The following is a 10,512-nucleotide window of genomic DNA, read 5'->3' as shown; positions in this document are numbered from 1 at the left end:
AAGATTAAGGCACTGCGGTCTGATAGAGGCGGTGAATATCTGAGCTATGAATTTGATGACCATCTAAAAGAATGTGGAATTCTATCAGAATTGACTCCTCCAGGAACACCACAATGGAACGGTGTGTCGGAACGGAGGAACAGAACCTTGCTAGACATGGTCAGGTCAATGATGGGTCAAGCCGAACTTCCATTAGAATTTTGGGGACATGCACTAAATACAGCTGCACTCACTATAAATAGAGCTCCGTCTAAAGCTGTCGAAAAGACTCCATACGAATTATGGTTTGGAAAGCCTCCAAATGTGTCTTTTCTTAAGATTTGGGGATGTGAAGTATACGTCAAACGATTAATTTCAGACAAACTTCATCCAAAATCTGACAAATGTATCCTTGTGGGCTATCCAAAGGAAACAAAGGGGTATTACTTCTACAATACATCTGAGAACAAGGTATTTGTTGCTCGAGATGGTGTCTTTTTGGAGAAAGATCACATTTCCAAAATGACAAGTGGGAGAAAAGTAGACCTCGAAGAAATTCGAGTCGAACAACAAACTCTAGAGAATGCTCAAGATGACATTCAAGATGAAACTCAGAGATCTTTAGAAGAATCTGGTGAGAATCATGGTCAATCTAGAAATGTTACCCCGCGTAGATCGCAAAGATATAGATCTCAACCGGAAAGGTACTTAGGTATTTTGACGAACGAGAGCTATGACGTTCTATTACTTGAAAGTGATGAACCTGCGACTTACAAACAAGCTATGACGAGCCCTAGCTCCAAGCAATGGCAAGAAGCCATGCAATCTGAATTAGACTCCATGTCTGAAAACCAAGTATGGGATTTGGTCGATTTGCCAGATGGCTACCAAGCCATTGGAAGCAAATGGGTTTTCAAACTGAAAAAGGACAAGGATGGGAAACTTCAAGTTTTCAAAGCTAGATTGGTTGCAAAAGGTTACAGGCAGGTCCACGGTGTGGATTACGATGAAACCTTTTCACCAGTTGCAATGCTAAAGTCTATTCGGATAATGTTAGCAATCGCTGCATATTACGATTACGAAATATGGCAGATGGATGTCAAAACTGCTTTCTTAAACGACGTTTTAACAGAAACTGTGTTTATGACACAGCCTGAAGGTTTTGAGGATCCAAAGAATGCTAAAAAGGTATGCAAGCTAAAGAAGTCAATCTACGGATTGAAGCAGGCATCCAGGAGCTGGAATATACGTTTTGATGAAGCAGTCAGTGACTTTGGTTTCATCAAGAACGCAGACGAATCTTGTGTATACAAGAAGGTCAGTGGGAGCAAAATTGCTTTCCTAGTATTATATGTCGACGACATATTACTTATCGGAAATGACATTCCTATGTTGAACTCTGTCAAGATTTGGCTTGGGAAATGTTTTTCGATGAAGGATCTAGGAGAAGCACAGTACATATTGGGCATCAAGATTTACAGAGATAGATCTAAAAGGATGATTGGACTTAGTCAAAGCACTTATATCAATAAGGTGCTTGATAGGTTCAAGATGGCGGACTCCAAGCGAGGCTACCTACCCATGTCTCATGGAATGACTCTAAGCAAGACTCAGTGCCCAAAAACACTTGATGAGCGTAGACGAATGAATGGGATTCCATATGCATCATTGATTGGTTAAATAATGTATGCTATGATATGTACACGCCCGGATGTTGCGTACGCACTCAGTGCTACAAGCAGATACCAGTCAGACCCAGGAGAGGCGCATTGGACTGCTGCCAAGAACATTCTGAAGTACCTGAAAAGGCACAAAGATGACTTCCTGGTCTATGGTGGAGATGATGAATTAATTGTTAAAGGCTATACGGACGCAAGTTTCCAAACCGACAAAGATGATTTCAGATCACAGTCTGGGTTTGTCTTCTGCCTCAACGGAGGAGCAGTAAGCTGGAAAAGTGCTAGGCAAAGCACCATTGCGGATTCTACAACTGAAGCGGAGTACATTGCTGCACATGAAGCAGCAAAAGAAGCTATATGGCTAAGGAAGTTCATAGGTGAACTTGGTGTAGTCCCCTCCATTAAAGGACCAATAGCCCTGTATTGTGACAATAACGGAGCTATTGCACAGGCAAAGGAGCCTAGACACCACCAGAGAGTCAAGCATGTACTTCGTAGATTTCACCTTCTACGAGAGTTCGTTGAAAGAAAAGAAGTCGAGATAAGCAAAATTGGTACTGATGACAACATATCAGATCCATTAACTAAACCTATGCCGCAGGCGAAGCACAACTCGCACACTGCAGCTATGGGAATCAAGCATATTGGAGAATGGCTTTGATGTCTCTGTTTAATGTTTTAAAGTTTTAGAGTTTAAATCTTTGTAAAACATTATTGGTTAATCATTCACAATAAATGAAAAGAATTCATTTTTCCATTTAATTTGTGGTTTATTAAATGATGAGTCCCTTCAATTTGACGATATATTCAAGATAGACTGTCAGGACCAGTCCTGTGACTAAGAAATGTCTATCAAGTGAACTTGAATGTCAAAGGTTGAAAATGGTCCCTAGTCGGAGTTTTCTATAAAATTGGACGCATAGAAAACGTTAGACGACTAGAATGCAACATGACTAGTAGTTCTGTTTCTTGAACTATGTGGACATGGCAATGTCATAATCATTTGCATAGATACTTACTTTGGGAAGACTAGTATCGGACAAGACCTATGAAACTTTACTGTAAGAGATGAAAATCTGTCATAAGTAAATTTCATTAAAATTATTAGACACTAAATCCTCAATACCTGAGTGATTTGAGATTACTTGTTTGAGAACTGGTTGCTTTGACGTTGACCAACCGTCGCAGCGTAAAAGGAGGCTATAAAGGCAACGCTCAGGTAATAACCTATCAAACGAAGTCTAATCTCAAGATCGCAAGATTGGGATTGTCCTCCCATAAATCGGGATGAGATGCTTAAAAGTTGTACAAGGCCACTCGGAGAGCTAGAAACTGTGAAATGCATGGCCGTGCTCGGATGAATCATAGGCTATGATTATCTGTTTATTTGATCAGTTGAACTCTGAAACCGAGAAACACCTCTGGACATAATAAGGATGACAACTCTTACCTTATGTTCAAGAGCAAGCATCGAGCGACAAAGGAATTAGGAAATGCACACTTGTCCCTAAGGACAAGTGGGAGACTGAAGGAAATAATGCCCTTGGTCCAGGTATGCATTCTATGTTAAGTCTAATAAATGCGGTTCAGTATTAATTAACAAGTTAATAATTCAGTGAGATCAAGTGAGCTGAATGCCTAGCTAGAGGCCGCTTCAGTTCAAGTGGAATTAATGATATTAATCCACAGCTTACTCTTGACTGAACCCGTAGGGTCACACAAATAGTACGTAAACGGATCAAGTATTTAATGGCATTAAATACTCCATCTATGGATATTCGGAATCGACGGATCTTGGTTTCAGTGGGAGCTGAGATCGTCACAGGCAAGAAATGAATACTCCGGAAACGATGATATTGCCGGAAACGGAAATATGGATCGTATCGGAAATATAAATATTATCCAAGTCGTAGATGTTGCCGGAAACGGAAACATGGTACGTATCGGAAAATATTATCGGAAATGGAAATATTGCCGGAATCGGAAATATTGCCGGAAACGGAAATATTGTCAGAATCGGAAATATTATCGGAATCGGAAAATAATTCCGGAAACGGAAATATTAAATATTTGTTCGAAACGGAAATTAATTCCGGAATCGGAAATATTAAATGTTGTTCGTATCGGAAATGAATTCCGGAATCGGGAATTTAATCGGAAGCGTATCGTACGAATTAGCATCGGACGAGGCCCGCTAGACGAAGGCCCAGAACGAAGCCAGGCCATCGCCCAGCGAGCTGCACGCAACGCACGCCTCGACCAGGCCCAGCGCAAGGCCAGGCCCAGCCAAGGGCGCGCGCGCACGCAGCACCGCACATGGGCTGTGCGCTTGTCGTGGGCCGCAAGGCCTGCGCGGGTGCACGGCTTGTGCGATGCGTATGCCGGAAATCCTAATTCTATTGGGATTCGTGCGAAGATTAAAATCCTAATCTTATTAGAATTGCTTTGTTATTTAGAGTCCTAATAAAGTTCTAATTAACAAATCCACATCCTAGTAGGATTACAATTCCTTTTCCATACCTCTATAAATAAGGGCCTAGGGGTCATTATTTATACATAAGTTTTCAAGTATTCAAAACTAGGATTTTTAAGCAGAAAAATCAGCCATAACTCTTGCCCATTTTAGCCGAAAATAATAGTACCTTAAGGGCGATTCTAGTTGGTCAATCTTAAGGCGGATCCGGACGTGCTGTGGACTATCTACGGAGGGACGACACTTGGAGTCCTAAAAGACTTGTTCTTGTTCGGTTCGGGCGCAGCTAGGGAAGGCACGCAACAAAGAGTATGCATCTAAATTATGCTATATGATTATGTGTAAATAATATGTATTCCTGGCTTAATGGTTGTTTCCGCATGATTTATGAATTGTCATATGTATCATAACCTAACAGAAATTTGATCACGACATTTGTGAAACCTATGTTAGCCTGATAAAGCTAAAGAGGATCTGCATTGCCTCAAACACCATGTCATTATCAAGTTGGACCTTAGCGGTAATCTCTTGTGCTTAGTTGCAGCATTGTCTGCATTAACAGATCCTTGTTGAGTAGACTGGTTGTTTTCGGGAACTTTACCACTTGCTTCCTTTGTTACATCTCCACTTCTTATACACTTGAAAGGAATACGATATCCAGTTTCACTACAACGATATTTGTCCTCGTTCTGCAAGAAAAAAATATCTCACTCGATTATAGCTGCAAGCCTGATAGAATGCACGTTGACACATGAACTGCAAATTCTAGCAATTCAAGTATCTCAGATTAGCATATCTTACTTCACCTATTTTTCTCTAAACAACAATCATCGACACTGGTAGAATCATACTAAATGATGCTTATACATATATATGCACTGACGATACTCGTATTACTTGGCTCATTCTAATTCAGAAGTCATCCATCTTACTATTTGTCAATTATAATTTAACTCCTTACCAGAAGACAAAATCTTAATTATAACACTAAAGGAGCCATAAAGAACTCTACCAAACCCGATCAGCTCCGGGCTTAGAGCATACTGACAAAAATTAACCTTCTCTCCTCGCCTCGACTGAGGTACATTGTATAAGAATTCCAAACACCGACCCCTTACCAATCAGCTAAGAGGCAAATATTTCTATAGTTCTACAAAGCAATATCATAACTTTTTCATTTAATTTAATCAATTTAACCAATTTAACTAAACAACACTGTACTTATCAACACAAATCAAAGGAAAGAACTATCAACAACCTACTCAATTGCAACAAATTTTAAACTCAAGCATAGCAAAAAAAAAAAATACTCATTTGGGGGAGGGGGTTGGGGTTGATGGTAACTAATTAATTTTAATTCAAATGATGAGGGAAGATAGTGAAGGTGGGAACGAAAAAAACAAAGAGATAAATGAAGACGAGAGAAAGCACAACCTACAACTGATACAGTGATACCTGATCTCCCTCAAGTAGACTCTTCACTTCAACATAATCAGTAGCAACCACTTCAGCAATAGATTCTGCATCAGGGGCAGAATCAGGACAGGGAGCCAAAACATCAACATGAACTATGCTGAATTCAGTAGACCCTGATGTCTCAGACCCTTCAACTTCGGGATGGTTTATCTCAACCTCTATTTATTCATTGGGAGTAGTACAATCAAGTTCATGATTCAATGCCTTCTCCGCTGACACGGGATCCGAGCCTGTTGGGTTCACATAATTATGAGAATCAACAGATATACCCTCTGAATTATCCAAAGGCTTATGAGTATCGACTGAAAAACCCAAAGAATTAATGACCTATCCCATTGATTACACTGTCAACTATACACATTGCATATTGTTAAAAGGGTAGTGAATTTGGGGAAAATATAAAGATATAAACAGAGAATAAAAGTAACAGAAATCTAGTGGAAATCAAACCATATGTGTCGCAATATCTGTTCACACTTTGCGCCCAAAAAAACAAAGCACCTAACCATCAACTAGTTTAGGCGCTAGATACCTTGGGCAAAACCATTATTCATTTGAAATATTATTCAATCTCTGTCGAAAGATAGTGATTATTTTTCAAATTAATCATTGAAATTAACTCATGATAATTTCGGATAAACTTTTCATCATGGATTGCAATTCGATAATATATATTAAAACTTTTTTGCAAATTAATTCATTTAGTGTAATCTCAAATTAATGGTTTCCACTCATTTTATTTAATATGTGGAGAATTAGGTTTAAAAATATAAAAATTCATCATCGATCACACACAAAACTTAAAAATTTGGATTAAGACAGAAAATATCGAGATCAGATGGTAGTGCATGTTAAATAGAATTCATCAATTTGAATTAAGACAAATATATTGGGTAAATTAAATCATCACATGTCCTTGCAAATCTGGAATAAAAACAAAAATAAATTAAAACAAACTCAGTAAAAAAATGTTTGAATTAAATAAGAAACTGTAAACTATTACAGCAACAAACTAATAACAAAGTTGACATGTACGAAATGGAACCAGCTAAAATAAACTACCAACCGTTTTAACTCTATTACTGTAAGCTCCAATTGATGTCATATGACTCATATCCTATCCATATTCTTTACAATTTTATAATATGGGCTTAGAAAAGTTCTATTATTTGTGGTCATATAGAAGTAATAGAACTGTTACATCTAATGATAGATTAGAAAAGTTCTAATGATAGCATATGATAGATTAACATCCATAAACAATATGATTCGGGAAATAATACAAGAATTAAGTCAAAAACCGCCATAAGACCACAAACAATAGAACTTTTCCAAGCCCAGGTAAATGTGAGAGATGGAATTTAATTCGCTTCGTTCCCACCGCTACTTGAACTACTCCCTTCTTTCTTCTCATTAACACCATGGCACCCACCACCACTACCACCTTGAGTCCTTGATTCATCTCTTCAGACCCAGAGAAAACAGAGAGCAAGGAATCAAGAATTTGACACACATATTCTAGAGCAAGTAATCGGAATTTGACCCACATATTCTAATTGTATCGGTTTTTATTCAACAACAAACAAAGTCACATCATTTTTTATTCAAAATAAAGACACACATAATCTAGAGAAAGGAATCGATAATTTGACACACATATTCAAATTGTATAGGTTTTAATTCATCAACAAACAAAGTCACATCATTTTTTTATTCAAAATACAGATTCAAAGCTCAAAAAAAGATATAGAACCTAGAAATACAAAATTCAAGATCGAGAGTCAGAAAATACCTAGAACTACTCACCTTAAACTGATGAGAATGATTTGCAACTTGATTGAAATCTACAACTGGCTGCTCAATGTAAAACATAGAAAATATCCATTTTAAAATTACAGAAATCAAGCAAAAATAAATTTAAAAAACCCAAAAAATATTGAAATAAATAAATTAAACTCACAGAGCTTTGCTTAAATTGTCAAGGATCTTTTGATACGCCTGTAATCCATGAGCCTGTTAAGAAATTCAAATAAAATCGAAAAAACACATCAAATCAACAAAAATCTCCAGAATCAATTGGAAAAAAATGAAAATTTAAACAAAATTATTGAAATCTCACCCGAATTCAATTACCCTTATCAAGTTCAATAGCTCGTATAGGAATCCCTTTATGAAGAAACTGAGAAAAAATCAACAAATTACAATCAGAGAACCCTAAACTGAAATAAAACCCTAGAACAAAACTGAAACATAACTGAAATAAAAAATTGGAGTTGTAATAAAAACCCTAAAACTGAAATAAAACCCAGAAAATTAAGAGATAATTACTTTGAATTTCGAGGAGGGTGGATTGGAACTGCATGATCCTCCGTTGCGTTAGTGGCATTGTAGAGCGTTGAAATCGTTGCTCCGATTTTCAGTTGTGAGAAGTCTCTAGAGAGAGAGTTATCAGAGAGAAAAAAAAAGTGGAGGTTGTCTCTTCAACGAACATGAACAATGGTCGCGACTACGATCTCCTCCGTCGCGGTTTCCGATAGAGGTGACGACGAGAGACAGAGGAGAGAATGAAGCGGGGAGAAGGTTCAGAAGAATAGAAGAAATCGGAAGAAAGCGATAGGGAGATGGAGTAGAGAGAGAAAGATCGAGGGTGCGGTGAAAGAGACACAAAATATTAGGGTTTGGAAGGAGGCTGGAGTTTAAATTAGGAGTGGAGATATTTTAGTCTTTTTGCTTGGGGACACCAAAATTGATGTTACTGAAATGTCCTTCCCCTCTTGGCTTATATAATAGAGATTCATTAACGGTATATTCTCGCATTTATATATGGTTTTATCATTTGCACATTATGCGATGACAATGATCCTATTTTTATCGTAGTTTTATGCAGGTAACTCGATTTGCTTAAAATGATATAATTCAGATATATGTTCATATCTATTACTATATAAGCTACTTTTAATGCAAGTTTGAAGAATGTTAATAACGTCTCCGAAAAATATAGAAATAAAGAAAATGGGTTGAATTTTTAAATGAATTTTAAATGAAATCAGGTATTACAATGATTTATGCTTAACTTAAATAAGTTTTGACAAGTTTAGTTTAATTCATAAGAAAAATTACATTAAATAATCCAACCTTTTGACGATTTTCCGTTAATAATCCAACATTTAGATTATTATATAATAATCCAACCTATGCACCCCAACTTTGATTGAACCCGAATGACCTGAAACTGGCCAAAAAGGTCAACTTTTTTTTTTTCTCTCTTCCTCTTTACCCCTCCTTCTGCCTACGTATAGTGTACTCCAGTTCCATATCTTTCTCGGATAGATGAGTCAGTTCACCTGATCCTTGACTTGTAAAATCTCTACTCTCTGTCTCCCATCATCCCTAAACTCATATCATCTCCAAATTTTCGCTTTCCCCTAAAAATGGTTCCTCTTCCACCACCCCACCTCATCACTACCTTCCTCCTCGCTCTCTCCTCCCCACCTTCACAATCACTGCATACCTCCTAAACGAGCAAGAAAACCGCCAATCACCTCCCCCAACGGCGTAATCGTCATCAACAAGTCAACGACAACCTACGCGACCACATCCTCTCCCTCCCCCGCTCCGACCTACCTTCTTCGACGCCGCCCAACTCCAAGACTAAATCGAACTCCAATTCCGCACTCTCGAATAATAATTCTCCGCCGTTTCCAAAACTTTCATCCACAACAACAACGACCTCATATCACATCCACCAAAAATCTACTTCTTCGACATTGATTTTTTCGGGTTAATCACCGTCAATTCACGTACTCCTCCACCAATTTAACCCCTTTATCACCTTCAATCTCCCACCGCCCACTTCCCTCCGACCCAAACCCAAGCTTACCACCGGCCAGTAACATCATAAAAAAAAAAGGTAACTTGCTTAAAGTTCCCTAAAATACCTACATCACATGGAAAATCTCTGATGCGGGCAACAAAATCTCGGCTATACCGCCGATTTGAAGCCCGATCTTAATTGACTCTTTGACTATTGTAAAGTTACTGAGGTTGTAGCAAGTGTTGAGGATTGATAGTGTCGAGGAGTTGTGGTATTTGGACATGGCCTAGCTTGCTGAGAGATGTTGTAAGGCCGAGTAAGCGGAAGACAAATGATCACGTATTCACGGTGCTAAGGAAGTAAGGAGGGAGGAAGCGAAAAAAACATATTATTGCAGCTTAAGTAAAACACAACTAGAAAAGAAAAAAGAAAACACAAATAAAGGAAGACCAAAAAGGAAGAAGGGAAAAAGAAAAAAGGAGAAATAAATAATAATATACTTCCTCCGTCCCTTAATACTCGCACCAGTTTGACCGATGCGGAGTTTAAGGCATTTGAATTGACTTATTAATTTATGGGTGTTAGTTGATAGTAGGTATTTTTTTTAATATAGTTAGTGGGATATGCGTAAGAGGTGGAGAGTGGTGAGTGGGGGTGTGAATGTTTAAATGATTTTTTGTAGGGAATAGGGGTGTAGGTGGGTTTAATAAGTAAATGTGAGAAATAATATAATATTGGTATAAATTTCCATTTATAGAAGCGGTGCAAGTATTAAGGGACGACCCGAAAAGGAAAGCGGTGCGAGTATTAAGGGACGGAGGGAGTAATATTTTATAACGAATTGTGGCATGACACGTGTCAAATTACCTGTTGAATTGGGTACGGGTAGGTGACCAATTGGGTACAATAAAAGTTAATGAGGCGTAAAGGTTGGGTTATTAAATAATAATTCAAAGGTTGGATTATTAACGAAAAATTGTCAAAATGTTGAATTATTTAATGTAATTTTTCCTAATTCATAAATGTAAATCAGATAAAATTGTGCACAATAAATTTAGAACTAATATACGAAGTATAAGATAATTCAATAC

At 37.7% G+C, this 10,512-nt stretch overlaps 1 non-coding gene across 1 annotated transcript; it reads right to left on the bottom strand.

Moving 5' to 3' along the window:
* Positions 1-6,435: 6,435 nt before the first annotated feature.
* LOC130464696 (small nucleolar RNA Z195/SNORD33/SNORD32 family) lies at positions 6,436-6,524 on the bottom strand. The gene has a single exon (XR_008925051.1). It is a non-coding gene; the product is annotated as a small nucleolar RNA Z195/SNORD33/SNORD32 family (small nucleolar RNA).
* Positions 6,525-10,512: the final 3,988 nt, after the last annotated feature.

The sequence above is a fragment of the Spinacia oleracea genome, chromosome 6 (assembly GCF_020520425.1).
Source record: "Spinacia oleracea cultivar Varoflay chromosome 6, BTI_SOV_V1, whole genome shotgun sequence".
NCBI classification, from domain to species: Eukaryota; Viridiplantae; Streptophyta; class Magnoliopsida; order Caryophyllales; family Amaranthaceae; genus Spinacia; species Spinacia oleracea.
The sequence above is the reverse complement of the archived record's forward strand: the minus strand, read 5'-3'. Positions and strand labels throughout refer to the sequence as shown.